This window comes from Pristiophorus japonicus, chromosome 11 (assembly GCF_044704955.1).
Source record: "Pristiophorus japonicus isolate sPriJap1 chromosome 11, sPriJap1.hap1, whole genome shotgun sequence".
In the NCBI taxonomy this organism is placed as follows: Eukaryota; Metazoa; Chordata; class Chondrichthyes; family Pristiophoridae; genus Pristiophorus; species Pristiophorus japonicus.
In genome coordinates, this window is record NC_091987.1 from 15,564,863 (window position 1) to 15,579,106 (window position 14,244).

A 14,244-nucleotide genomic window follows, 5' to 3' on the forward strand; every position below is an offset into this window, starting at 1 on the left:
CCGATCATGGACTCAGGTCCACTTCCCTGCCCATTCTCCGTAACTCTTTATTCCATTATCGCTCAAAAATCTGTCTATCTCCACCTTAAATATATTCAATGACCCAGCCTCCACAGCTCTCTGAGGCAGAGAATTCCACAGATTTACAACCCGCTGAGAGAAGAAATTCCTCCTCATCTCAGTTTCAGATGGGCGGCCCCTTATTCTGAGACTATGTCCCCTAGTTTTACTTTCCCCTATGAGTGGAAATATCCTCTCTGCATCCACCTTGTCCAGCCACCGCATTATTTTATAAGTTTCAATAAGATCACCTCTCATTCTTCTGAACTCCAATGAGTAGAGGCCCAACCTACCGTCATAAGTCAACCCCCTCATCCCTGGAATCAACTGAGTGAACCTTCCCAATGCAAATATATCCTTCCTTCAATATAGAGACCAAAACTGTACGCAGTACTCTCGGTGTGGCCTTACCAATACCCTGTACAGTTGTAGCAGGACTTCTCTGCTTTTATACTCTATCCCCCTCGCAATAAAGGCTAACATTCCATTTGCCTTCCTGATTGCTTGCTGTACCTGCATACTAACTGTTTGTGTTTCATGCACAAGGACCGCCGGGTCTCTCTGTACTGCAGCACTTTGCAATTTTTCTCCATTTAAATATAATTTGCTTTGCTATTTTTTCTGCCAAAGTGGATAACCTCACATTTTCCCACATTATACTCCATCTGCTCAACTCTTCCTGGCGGTACAGTTCCGCACCGCCGCAAAACCGGCCCCGATAACCCCCGCAGGCCACTGGAAGCTGTCCGCCAGCTCAGAAGAGCTCACCGCTGCCATTGCCGACTCTCCGGGGCAAAAACAGAAGCGGACATCACCAAAAAATCCGCCCCATAGAGTGGTGATATTGGGGGACTTTAGTTACCCAAATTTCAATTGGGATAATGTTAGAGTAATGGGAAAGGAGGGGGAGGAATTTCTGAAATGTGTTCAGGAGGACTTCCTTCACCAATATGTTCTCTGCCAACTAGGAAGGAGGCATTGCTGGATCTGGTGCTGGGGAATGAGGCGGGCCAATTGGACCAAGTGTCGGTGGGAGAACACTTGGGTAAGAGTGATCAACGTATCACAAGGTTTTGATTTGTAATGGAGAAGAGCAGGAAATGATCTAAAGTGGAACTTGTAAAGTGGAAGAGCACTAACTTCAATGGGATGAAGGGGATCCAGCCAGGGTAAAATGGAACCAAAGATTGACAGGAAAAACTAACGGAACAAAAGGTGATCTTTAAGGAGGAGCTGTTTCAGGTACAGGCGAGGTTTATTCCGAGAGGGAAAGGTTGGGTGAACCAAAACCAGGGCTCCTTGGACGGCGAGGGAGATCGGGAATATGCTAAAACAAAAAAAGAAGTTGTATGATGCATGTCAGGTGAATTCTTCAAGCGAGAACCAGGCCAAAGACAATAAGTTGAGAGGGGATAATGCTGGAAATCTCAGCAGGTCAGGCAGCATCTGTGGAAAGGAAGCAGAGTTAACGTTTAGGGTCGATGACCTTTCGTCAGAACGTTGAGCGGGGAAATGAGGAAACTAAGACTGGCAACGACAGAACATGAGAATAAAATAGTGGTTAACATAAAAGAGAACCTAAAATCTTCTACCAGCATGTAAATAGTAAGTGAGTAGTAAGAGACGGGGTGGGGCCTATTGGGAATAAAGAAGGTGATATATGCTTAGAGGTGCCAGGCAAGGCACCCAGTTATCTCCCAGTTATGCCCAGCTTGTAGCCAGGTCTCAGTGATGGTCACTACGACATTCCTTTAAGCTGAATTTGCCCTTCTAATTCGCGTGTTTTACTTCTCATGCTGCGTGCATTAGTATCGACTTTTAATTGGGTAACAGACCCTACCCTGCCCTTGTGATGCTTTTAACACACATTTCAACTGCACGCCTTATTTTTATCCCTTCTGGAGTAATTTTATCAGTTATTTTGTGGTTGCCTGTATTTGTTTCTGAACCTGAATTGGTTTTATTTCTGCCTGAGCCTCCTCCCCTCCCTTTCCCCCCACCCCCGCCCCTTAATTGATTTAAAGTCCTTTCTACAGTCTCTAATTATTTTTTTCACTCGGACCTTGGAATAGAAGGATGCTCGACAAAGAGGAGTGGGAGGAGGCTTGTGGAGAGTAGAAGCCACTTGGGCCAAATGGCCTATTTCTGTGCTGTAAATTCGATGTAATTCTGTGCAGTTCTGTACACCGGAAGTTTGAAGTCACAATTCCACTGGAATCAGAGAATTTTACAGCACAGAAGGAGGCCAATTCTTTCTTTGTGCCTTCGCTAGCTCTTTGAAAATGCTGTCCAATTTAGTCCCGGGATATTCTTTCAAGAGATATCACAGCGCCTAAGTGCTCTCATCAAAGATTGAACAAGCTGGGGCTCTTTTCTCTGGAAAAGAGACTTTGAGGAGAACATAGAAACATAGAAATATAGAAAATAGATGCAGGAGTAGGCCATTCGGCCCTTCGAGCCTGCACCACCATTCAATAAGATCATGGCTGATCATTCACCTCAGTATCCCTTTCCTGCTTTCTCTCCATAGCCCTTGATCCCTTTAGCCGTAAGGGCCATATCTAACTCCCTCTTGAATATATCCAATGAACTGGCATCAACAACTCTCTGCATTAGGGAATTCCACAGGTTAACCACTCTCTGAGTAAAGAAGTTTCTCCTCATCTCAATCCTAAATGGCTTACCCCTTATCCTTAGACTGTGACCCCTGGTTCTGGACTTCCCCAACATTGGGAACATTCTTCCTGCATCTAACCTGTCCAGTCCTGTCAGAATTTTATCTGTTTCTATGAGATCCCCTCTCATCCTTCTAAACTCCAGTGAATACAGGCCCAGTTGATCCAGTCTCTCCTCATATGTCAGTCCGGCCATCCCGGGAATCAGCCTGGTGAACCTTCGCTGCACTCCCTCAATAGCAAGAACGTCCTTCCTCAGATTAGGAGACCAAAACTCAACACAATATTCCAGGTAGGGCCTTGGTGAGTAAGACCTCCCTGCTCCAATACTCAAGCCCCCTAGCTATGAAGGCCAACATACCATTTGCCTTCTTCACCGCCTGCTGTACCTGCATGCCAACTTTCAATGACTGATGTACCATGACACCCATGTCTCGTTGCACCTCCCCTTTTCCTAATCTGCCGCCATTCAGATAATATTCTGCCTTCGTGTTTTTGCCACCAAAGTGGATAACCTCACATTTATCCACATAATACTGCATCTGCCATGCGTTTGCCCATTCACCTAACCTGTCCAAGTCACTCAGCAGCCTCTTAGCGTCCTCCTCACAGCTCACACCGCCACCCAGTTTAGTGTCATCTGCAAACTTGAAGATATTGCACTCAATTCCTTCATCCAAACTATTGGTGTATATTGTAAAGAGCTGGGGTGTTGAAATGCTTCCACCAACCTTTCAGGCAGTGAATTCTAGATTGCGATTAATCTCTGCGTAAAATAATGCATCCTCATGTCGCCTTTGGTTCTTTTGCCATACTTCTGTAACCATCCCTACCCAGCTCCATGGAGGGGTATGAGCGCACCTAGTAGCACTATCTATAATCACCATTGAACCTGTTTTTCTGACTCTGGCTTTTCCCTTCCTTTCCCCCCTTCGTCCCACCATTGGTGGCCATGCCTTCAACCATCGAGGCCCCATGGGAGTCGAGGGATATGGGGATTTGGTGGGAAAGTGGAGTTGAGATCGAAGATCAGCCATGATCTTATTGAATGGCGGAGCAGGCTTGAAGGGCCGTATGGCCTACTCCTGCTCCTAGTTCTTAAGTTCTTATGCTTTGGAATTCCCTCCCTAAACCTCCTTTAAGGTTCTTCTATTAACACTCACCTCTTTAACCAAGCTCTTGGTCACCTCTCCTGAATCTCTCTTCTTTTTCCTGTATGGCCCTTTGTCCATTTTCCTCCTGCCCTCTGTGAAGCACCTTGGGATGTTTTTCCGCGTGAAACGACGTTACATCGATACAAGCTGTTTGCTACGAGCACGCTGATTCTGTGATCCTGCAGCGGTAACAGGTTGAAATGGGCCTTACCACCAATGCAAATATTTATTGGTGCACCAGCGCCCCTCCCCCATTGGCTGAGTTACTGTTGTATTTGTCTCCATCAAACAGTTTCATTCACAAACTCTTTACAAAGGGCATGGGGAAGGTGGAGCTGGGGTTGAAGATCAGCCGTGATCTTATTAAATGGAGTAGCAGGCTCGAGAAGCCTACTCCTGCTCCTAATTCTCATGTGTTTCTGTTCTGTCTCTATGGTAACCCCAGTTGATATTTGGCCGCCTGTTGATTCTGTTTGAAGTATGTCTTTTGGTGTTTGTCTTTTGCAAACAGTCATTGCATTCCAGGCAGCAGATGAACTGAACCTTTTTTTTTTGAATGTTTTTCTGCCGGTTGTGTTCTGATTATTTTTCCGTTCCACTTTTTAATTTCACGACCCTGAGGATTATGCTCCGTTGGTTAATGCTGTTTCTATGTGGCCTAGTCATCGCACCAGGTAACTATTTCTGGTTCGTTTCCACAGACAGAAGATTGCGGTTATATTGCAGTGGGTTCAGAACTGCGGACTAATGCAGAGTTCGTAGCGGAGAAAGTTCAAAGGGGCCAGAATGATGCAGGACAATTTCTTAGAATCGTCACAAACTGGCTGGTGCAAAGCAAGGCCAGAGCTGGATAATTATGGAGCCACTTGCCAGCTCATTCGGTGGCTGGGTGTAATACTGAACTGGGCGGCCTACTCGAGCCACAGATTCGATTCCCAGTCACGGCTGAGCGAGCTGGGGATGGATGGGCAGCCTGCTGAATCCCAGGCCAGGGAGGGGGGATGGTAGAGAGAGTTGGGAGATTGGGGAGACAGAGGATAGGTGGAGAGAGAAGGGAGAGAGAGGGAGAGGTGAGGGGGTGAGAGAGGTGGGAGAGAGAGTGAGAGAGGGACAGAGAGCTTGGAGAGAGTGGGGCAGGGAGTTGGAGGGGGAGACGGGGGAGAAGGGGTAGAGAGTAGGGGAGAGAGAGTGGGGGAGGGAGACGGCGGGGAGGAAGAAGGGAGTGAGAGGAAAGGGAGACAGGGGAAGGGAGAGGGGGAGGGGAGAGAGAGGGGGTGGAAGAGAGAATAGGGGGAGAGAATAGGGAGGAAGGGGAGAGGGGTGGGAGAGAAAGAAGGGGGCGAGGGAGGGAGAGAGAGATGGAGGGGGATAGAGAGGGGGAGGGGGAAGGAGGGGGAGGGAGAGAGAGGGGTGAGAGGGGGAGCGAGGGGAGAGAGGTTGGAAGGGGAGAAAGAGGGTGGGGAGGGAGGGAGATATGGGGAGGGGGAGAGAGGGGCAGAGATTGAAAGAAGGGGTGAAACCGGAGAGAGAGGGCGAGGGGAGCAAAAGAAGAGGTGAAGCGAAGGAGGGGAGGGAGTGGGGAGAGATCGGTGAGGGGGGGATAGGAGGGATGGAGGATGGGGATTTCGGCAGCAATTAGGTAATGATCGGAGGATACATTATCCGGGGGGGTGTAGGATGGTTATAACTTTCTATTTTATAGCGTAATCAGAGGTAACATCAACCAAGCGTTTAAACTTTTCTCACAATTAAGGTTATTAATATTAAAATACAACAAGTTTGCAGATACCTATGCTCACAACCTTAATTAGAAGTGCAACTCAAAACTCAGAATGGCCAATTATGATCGGCATCCTGCATGGACTGTCTTGGGTCTGTCTGTGGAATGTCTATGGAATGTCTGTGGATTGTCTGTGGATTGTCTCTGGTCTGTCTAGAACATAAGAACATGGAGTCGGCCATTCGGCCCCTCGAACCTGCTCCGCCATTCACTAAGATCATGATTGATCATCAACCTCAACTCCATTTTCCCGCCTGATCTCCATATTCCGTGATTCCCCAAGACTCCTAAAATTTATCGATCCCTGTCTTGAATATACTCAATGACTCACCAATTACAGCCCTCTGGGGCAGAGAATTCCAAAGATTCACCACCCTCTGAGTGAAGAAATTCCTTCTCCTCTCTGTCGTAAATGACTGACCCCTTATCACCTAGACTATGCCCCCTAGTTCTAGACACTCCAGCCTGGGGAAATAACCTTTCAGCTTCTACCCTGTCAATCCCTTTCGGAATCTTGTATGTTTCGATGAGATCACCTCTCATTCTTCTAAACTCCAGAGCGTATAGGCCCATTCTACACAAAATTGCCCCCCGCCGACTGTCTCTGGTCTGTCTCTGGACTGTCTGTGGTCTGTCTGTGGTCTGTCTGTGGTCTGTCTGTGGTCTGACTGTAAACTGTCTCTGGTCTGTCTCTGGTCTGTCTGTGGTCTGTCTGTGGTTTGTCTGTGGTCTGTCTGTGGTCTGACTGTAGACTGTCTCTGGTCTGTCTCTGGACTGTCTGTGGTCTGTCTGTGGTCTGTCTGTGGTCTGACTGTAGACTGTCTCTGGTCTGTCTCTGGTCTGTCTGTGGTCTGTCTGTGGTTTGTCTGTGGTCTGTCTGTGGTCTGACTGTAGACTGTCTCTGGTCTGTCTCTGGACTGTCTGTGGTCTGTCTGTGGTTTGTCTGTGGTCTGTCTGTGGTCTGACTGTAGACTGTCTCTGGTCTGTCTCTGGACTGTCTGTCGTCTGTCTCTGGACTGTCTGTAGTCTGTACAAACAACTTTCCGGATATCAAACAACCTTCCGGATATAAAAGGGGTCAGAGGGTCGAGGAAGGAGGAGGAACTGAGGGAAATCCTTATTAGTTGGAAATTGTGTTGGGGAAATTGATGGGATTGAAGGCCGATAAATCCCCAGGGCCTGATGGACTGCATCCCAGAGTACTTAAGGAGATGGCCTTGGAAATAGCAGATGCATTGACAGTCATTTTCCAACATTCCATCGACTCTGGATCAGTTCCTATCGAGTGGAGGGTTGCCAATGTAACTCCACTTTTTAAAAAAGGAGGGAGAGAGAAAACAGGGAATTTTAGACCGGTCAGCCTGACCTCAGTAGTGGGTAAAATGATGGAATCAATTATTAAGGATGTCACAGCAGCGCATTTGGAAAGAGGTGACATGATAGGTCCAAGTCAGCATGGATTTGTGAAAGGGAAATCATGCTTGATAAATCTGGAATTTTTTGAGGATGTTTCCAGTAGAGTGGACAAGGGAGAACCAGTTGATGTGGTACATTTGGACTTTCAGAAGGCTTTCGACAAGGTCCCACACAAGAGATTAATGTGCAAAGTTAAAGCACATGGGATTGGGGGTAGTGTGCTGACATGGATTGAGAACTGGTTGTCAGACAGGAAGCAAAGAGTAGGAGTAAATGGGGACTTTTCAGAATGGCAGGCAGTGACTAGTGGGGTACCGCAAGTTTCTGTGCTGGGGCCCCAGCTGTTTACACTGCACATTAATGATTTAGACGAGGGGATTAAATGTAGTATCTCCAAATTTGCGGATGACACTAAGTTAGGTGGCAGTGTGAGCTGCGAGGAGGATGCTATGAGGCTGCAGTGTGACTTGGATAGGTTAGGTGAGTGGGCAAATGCATGGCAGATAAAGTATAATGTGGATAAATGTGAGGTTATCCACTTTGGTGGTAAAAACAGAGAGACAGACTATTATCTGAATGGTGACAGATTAGGAAAAGGGGAGGTGCAACGAGACCTGGGTGTCATGGTACATCAGTCATTGAAGGTTGACATGCAGGTACAGCAGGCGGTTAAGAAAGCAAATGGCGTGTTGGCCTTCATAGCGAGGGGATTTGAGTACAGGGGCAGGGAGGTGTTGCTACAGTTGTACAGGGCCTTGGTGAGGCCACACCTGGAGTATTATGTACAGTTTTGGTCTCCTAACTTGAGGAAGGACATTCTTGCTATTGAGGGAGTGCAGCGAAGGTTCACCAGACTGATTCCCGGGATGGCGGGACTGACATATCAAGAAAGACTGGATCAACTGGGCTTGTATTCACTGGAGTTCAGAAGAATGAGAGGGGACCTCATAGAAACGTTTAAAATTCTGATGGGTTCAGACAGGTTAGATGCAGGAAGAATGTTTCCAATGTTGGGGAAGTCCAGAACCAGAGGGCACAGTCTAAGGATAAGGGGTAAGCCATTTAGGACCGAGATGAGGAGAAACTTGTTCACCCAGAGAGTGGTGAACCTGTGGAATTCTCTACCACAGAAAGTTGTTGAGGCCAATTCACTAAATATATTCAAAAAGGAGTTAGATGTAGTCCTTACTACTAGGGGGATCAAGGGGTATGACGAGAAAGCAGGAAGGGGGTACTGAAGTTGCATGTTCAGCCATGAACTCATTGAATGGCAGTGCAGGCTAGAAGGGCCGAATGGCCTACTCCTGCACCTATTTTCTATGTTTCTATGTTTCTATGTCTCTGGTGTGTCTGTCGTCTGTCTCTGGACTGTCTGTCGTCTGTCTCTGGTCTGTCTGTAGTCTGTCTCTGGACTGTCTCTGGTCTGTCTCTGGACTGTCTCTGGACTCTCTGTCGTCTGTCTCTGGACTATCTGTGGTCTGTCTGTGGTCTGTCTCTGGTCTGTCTCTGGTCTGTTTCTGGACTCTCTGTCGTCTGTCTCTGGACTATCTGTGGTCTGTCTGTGGTCTGTCTGTGGTCTGTCTGTGGTCTGTCTCTGGTCTGTCTCTGGACTGTCTCTGGACTCTCTGTGGTCTGTCTGTGGTCTGTCTGTGGTCTGTCTCTGGACTGTCTCTGGACTCTCTGTAGTCTGTCTGTGGTCTGTCTCTGGTCTGTCTCTGGACTGTCTCTGGACTGTCTCTGGTCTGTCTCTGGTCTGTCTCTGGACTGTCTGTGGTTTGACTGTGATCTGTCTGTAGTCTGTCTCTGGACTGTCTGTCGTCTGTCTCTGGACTGTCTGTCGTCTGTCTCTGGTCTGTCTGTAGTCTGTCTCTGGTCTGTCTGTAGTCTGTCTCTGGACTGTCTGCAGTCTGTCTCTGGTCTATCTGTAGTCTGTCTCTGGACTGTCTGTCGTCTGTCTCTGGACTGTCTGTAGTCTGCCTCTGGACTGTCTGTCGTCTGTCTCTGGTCTGTCTGTAGTCTGTCTCTGGACTGTCTAACGTCTGTCTCTGGACTCTCTGTCGTCTGTCTCTGGTCTGTCTCTGAACTGTCTCTGGTCTGTTGTGGTCTGTCTCTGGTCTGTCTCTGGACTGTCTCTGGACTGTCTCTGGTCTGTCTCTGGTCTGTCTCTGGACTATCTCCGGTCTGTCTCCTCAAACTTAACAAAATATCCGTGCCCGAATGTAGCAAGACCTAGACGACATTCAGGCTTGGGCTGATAAGTGGCAAGTAGCATTCGCGCCACAAGTGGCAAGCAATGACCATCTCCACTAAATGAGATTCTAATCACTGCCCCTTGACATTCAGCGGCATTACCATCTCCAAATTCCCCACCATTAAGATCCTGGGGGTCACCATTGACCAGAAACTTAACTGGACCCGCCATATAAATACTGTGGCAACAAGAGCAGGGTATTCTGCGCTGAGTGCCTCACCTCTGGACACCCAGCACAGACACGATGGGCCGAATGGCCCCCTTCTGTGCCATAGATTTCTATGATTCTATGGCCTAGAAATTCGTGGCTGCCAAAAATGGTGGTGCTAGCTGGACCAAAAAATTGGTGCTGGAGACTAATTATCATTAGCGCAGCGCTAAACTCCGTGTACCGTCCTGTTGGTGACATTGAACTGAGCAGAAGGCCCCCAATATGGTGTGGCTAAGCAGCATTGCTGCTTCAACAGCCTCTGAGAACGAGACTGATATTTCACAAAGCATTGTAGGATTCTTAAAATAGCAATGCCTTGTGAAATGATAAACATAAAAATGACGTAAAAATTTACAGTGGGCGAAATTCGGCACTAACTTTTAAAAGTTTGAAAAGTTAGCCCCAGGCACAAACGATTCTGAACTTAAGCTAAATTGGGCTTTAGCACCCGAGGAAGGAAGGGGGTGGTAAATGAGGTGGTAATGACCTCAGTTGGGCATTGCAGGGGCAGTGATTACAGAGTGTTACCCAATTTCAGATGTGTTGTATTCAGCAATCATCCTTCAATCCTGCACACTGGTTGATTCCAGCTCTTAAAGGGGAGGTAATATCCAGCTGCAGCTGCTCATTTTCAGCTTTGCTGTACTTGAGTCACAGCTCTGAGCAACCGAGAGAATCTTGGGGGATGGCTGATGCAGATCCTGCTGCGAGGGAGAGGGTCATGCGGTTCAACAATGTGACATTGGAGACATTGGTGGGGGCAGTGGAAAGAAGGATGGAATCGCTGTTGCCTGCATCTGTAGGAGGCCAGCGCCACAGGTCTTCAGGGCGATGTGGCGAGAAGTGGCCGAGGAGGTGTCGGCCAGCACTGTGGTGGACAAAACCCTGACATAGTGCCGCAAGAGTTCAATGACCTCAATCAGGTGGTGAAGGTGAGTACTTGCTTCCACACCTCCTGCATACCAGCGTCTGAACCTCAGTCTGTGCACACTGAGCAAACCATCACTCCCCCACCACTCCTCCATCACTCCCCCATCACTCCCCCACCACTCACCCACCCAGTCTCTGAACCTCAGCCTGTGCACACTGAGCAAGCCATCACTCCCCCGTCACTCCCCCACCCAGTCTCTGAACCTCAGTCTGTGCACACTGAGCAAGCCATCACTCCCCCGTCACTCCCCCACCACTCCTCCATCGCTCCTCCACCACTCACCCACCACTCCCCCACCCAGTCTCTGACCCTCAGTCTGTGTACACTGAGCAAACCATCACTCCCCCACCACTCACCCACCACTCCCCCACCACTGCCCCACCCAGCCTCTGAACCTCAGTCTGTGCAAATCACCACTCCCCCACCACTCATCCACCAAACATGTGCAGCTACTCACATCCTCATCTTGCCTACATTCACAGCTATTTGACCATGGTAGGCATATCTCCCACCTACAAAGCTGGACTCTTGCTCACACAAGCTTCTTTCTTTTGCAGGCCAAGATGGCACATAATCGGAGGGAGCAGCAAAGGATTGTAGGGGGTGAACCTCAGTGGTAGGAACCGTCTGACCTGGAGGAGTGAGTGCTGCGGCTCATTGGCCCACAGGTGGTGGGCGCCGTGGCCGGCGGAGACGTTGACCCCACTGGGGGCAACAATGGTATCTTTATCCCCTCTTCTTTTCTCATCCCACTTCCTTGTCAAACCGGAAGGCTTTGTCACTTTGCACCTCTTAATACTGTCTGCCTTCCTTGCTCCATTCCTGTTCCCCTGCCCTCACGCGAGTCTTGCGCCATTTATGCTTTCAGATAATCAGCGAGCAGGTGACCAGCCTGTCCCTGAGCCCCCGCAGCACAGTCAGGAGGGAGAGGAGGAGGAGGAGCAGGAGGAGCCAAGCACTGCGTCAATGCATCTCTCTCCCCACAGGCACCAGCTCAGAGACTTGCACTACGCGGTCCTCAGAGGTTCGGTTAGTAGAGGGGTCTGCAGTGGGTGATGCACCGGGGCCTAGCAGGTTGCTGCAAGGTGAAGGGGAAAGGGAATATCGGGAGCCAGCTCCCCGGAGGGAGAGTTCGCGCTGGAGTTCTGCTGTACAGGACTCAGATGAGGACCTCAATGGGGAGGCATACACACAAAGGGTGATGGCCATGCATACCGACATGATAGGTGCAATGGCACAGGGGCCCGAGAGCCTCTTTGTAATGGTAAGGAGCATGGAGGAGTCTGCCTCCCATGTTGTACAGAGCTGTGCGCACACCATGGAGCCCATCATTTCCAGTCTGCAGGCGATGGTGGACTCCCAGATGGATCAAATGACGTGCATCATGGGCGATGTGGCAGCTTCCATTGCAGCGCAGGTTGGAAGCAACGCAATGTCTTGGTGCTGTGACGCAGACAATGGTTGGTGCCATCGAGTCTCAGACTGCTCTCATGCAGTCTCAGCTGGATGCCATGTGTGCTTCCGTTGCCCCCATCGCCGCTGGGTCCACCACAGTCCACCGGGGATCTCACGGCGTTGCAGCAGCCCAGTAATCTGTGCTCCAGCAGATTGTTGGGGATGCTGAGGTGCTACCCCGGGGGAGTGGCAGTGGGTCAGTGGAGCGGGAACGTGCTGTCCTCTCTCAGGATGTCAGCATTCCTGATCCCACCACTGCCACTCCGCCATTGCACTTGTCGCTGCCTGTCACCCAACCAGCCCAGGCTCCGCCGTCCGGCCTGAGGTGGTGCAGTCTACAGCTGGGCCTTCCAGGCCCAGAGCTGGTCGAGGGCGTCCTGCAAGGCCATCTGTATCTCTGGGTCCGACTCACAGCAGCCTTCTACCTGTCATGCTGCAGCCACAGGGGACACAGTGCGGAGGAGTTAAGAACATAAGAAATAGGAGCAGGAGTAGACCATTTGGCCAATTGTAGAATAGTTAAACCAAAGAGGGGATATAAGGAAATGCAGAGGCGTAAATCATAAATACATTTGTGCTTTATGGTATTGTTAATTGTTATTACATAAATTCTAATTGGAATGTTTCATCTTTGCTGGCCCCTCTCATTTCAGTTTTGGGGCTTTGATATGGAAGGGCAAATTGAGGTATTGATGGGGATGTTCAGAGGAAATGGTAAGTGGGATGGAATTCACTGCAACCGAGGTCTGATGAGACGGTCGCGGACCGCCTTTCCAGAATCCGATTGTTTGCCTGCCTCCTCCGTCACTGGTGTTGCTGCTCCTGCTATTCCTCGTCCTCCTCCTCCTCCGCCTCCTCCTCTTCATTCTCCTCCTGAGGTGGTAGAGCTAGGCCTGGTGGCAATGGCTGCGCACTCATGATGGCCAGGTCGTGCAGCATGCAGCAGACGACGACAAATTGGGACACCCGCTCATCCGAATACTGGAGGGCTCCTCGCCAACGGTCAAGGCGGCTGAACCATCGCTTCAGCACTCCGATGGTCTGCTCAGTGATGTTCCTGGTGGCGGCGTGGCTCTTGTTGTATGAGAGCTGGGCAGGAGTGGTGGGGTCGCGGAGGGGAGTCACGAGCCAGGTGGAGAGCGGATAGCCCTCGTCTCCCAAGCTGTGCCGGCTGGCGCAGGGTGATGACATCGTGGCTGTTGCCAGGGCATCGGGCATTGGCGGTGAGGATTCTGTGTGTGTGGTCGCACACCAATTGCAGATTCAGTGAGTGGTAGCATTTGCGGTTACAGAATACCTGAGGATTGTTAAGCGGTGCCTGCAAGGCCGACGTGGGTGCAGTCAATGGCGCCCTGCACCATGGGGAAGCCACATGCTCACTCCAGCTGCTTCTCTCTGGTCATGGTCAGGTAGTCCCTCCTCCTTCTGCACAGAGCATCTGTGACCTCGCGGCTGGAGCAATGGACGGCACACTGGGAGATGTTGGAGATGCCTTGTGTTGCACCCTGGAAGGATCCATTGACCTAGAAATTGAGCGCGATGGTGACCTTGACGACCACTGAGAGAGCCATCCTCACCCTGGTCTGAGGCTCGAGGTCTGGTTGCAGCAGGAGGCAGAGCTCTGTGACAAATATGATGTGATTGGGATTATGGAGACGTGGCTCCAGGATGATCAGGGCTGGGAACTCAACATCCAGGGGTATTCAACATTCAGGAAAGATAGAATAAAAGGAAAAGGAGGTGGGGTAGCATTGCTGGTTAAGGAGCAAATTAAGGCAATAGTTCGGAAGGACATTAGCTTGGATGATGTGGAATCTATATGGGTAGAGCTGCAGAATACCAAAGGACAAAAAACGTTAGTGGGAGTTGTGTACAGACCTCCAAACAGTAGTAGTGATGTTGGGGAGGGCATCAAACATGAAATTAGGGGTGCGTGTAATAAAGGTGCAGCAGTTATAATGGGTGACTTTAATATGCACATAGATTGGGTTAACCAAACTGGAAGCAATACGCTAGAGGAGGATTTCCTGGAGTGCATAAGGGATGGTTTTTTAGACCAATATGTCGAGGAACCAACTAGGGGGGAGGCCATCTTAGACTGGGTGTTGTGTAATGAGAGAGGATTAATTAGCAATCTCATTGTGCGAGGCCCCTTGGGGAAGAGTGACCATAATATGGTGGAATTCTGCATTAGGATGGAGAATGAAACAGTAAATTCAGAGACCATGGTCCAGAACTTAAAGAAGGGTAACTTTGAAGGTATGAGGCGTGAATTGGCTAGGATAGATTGGCGAATGATACTGAAGGGGTT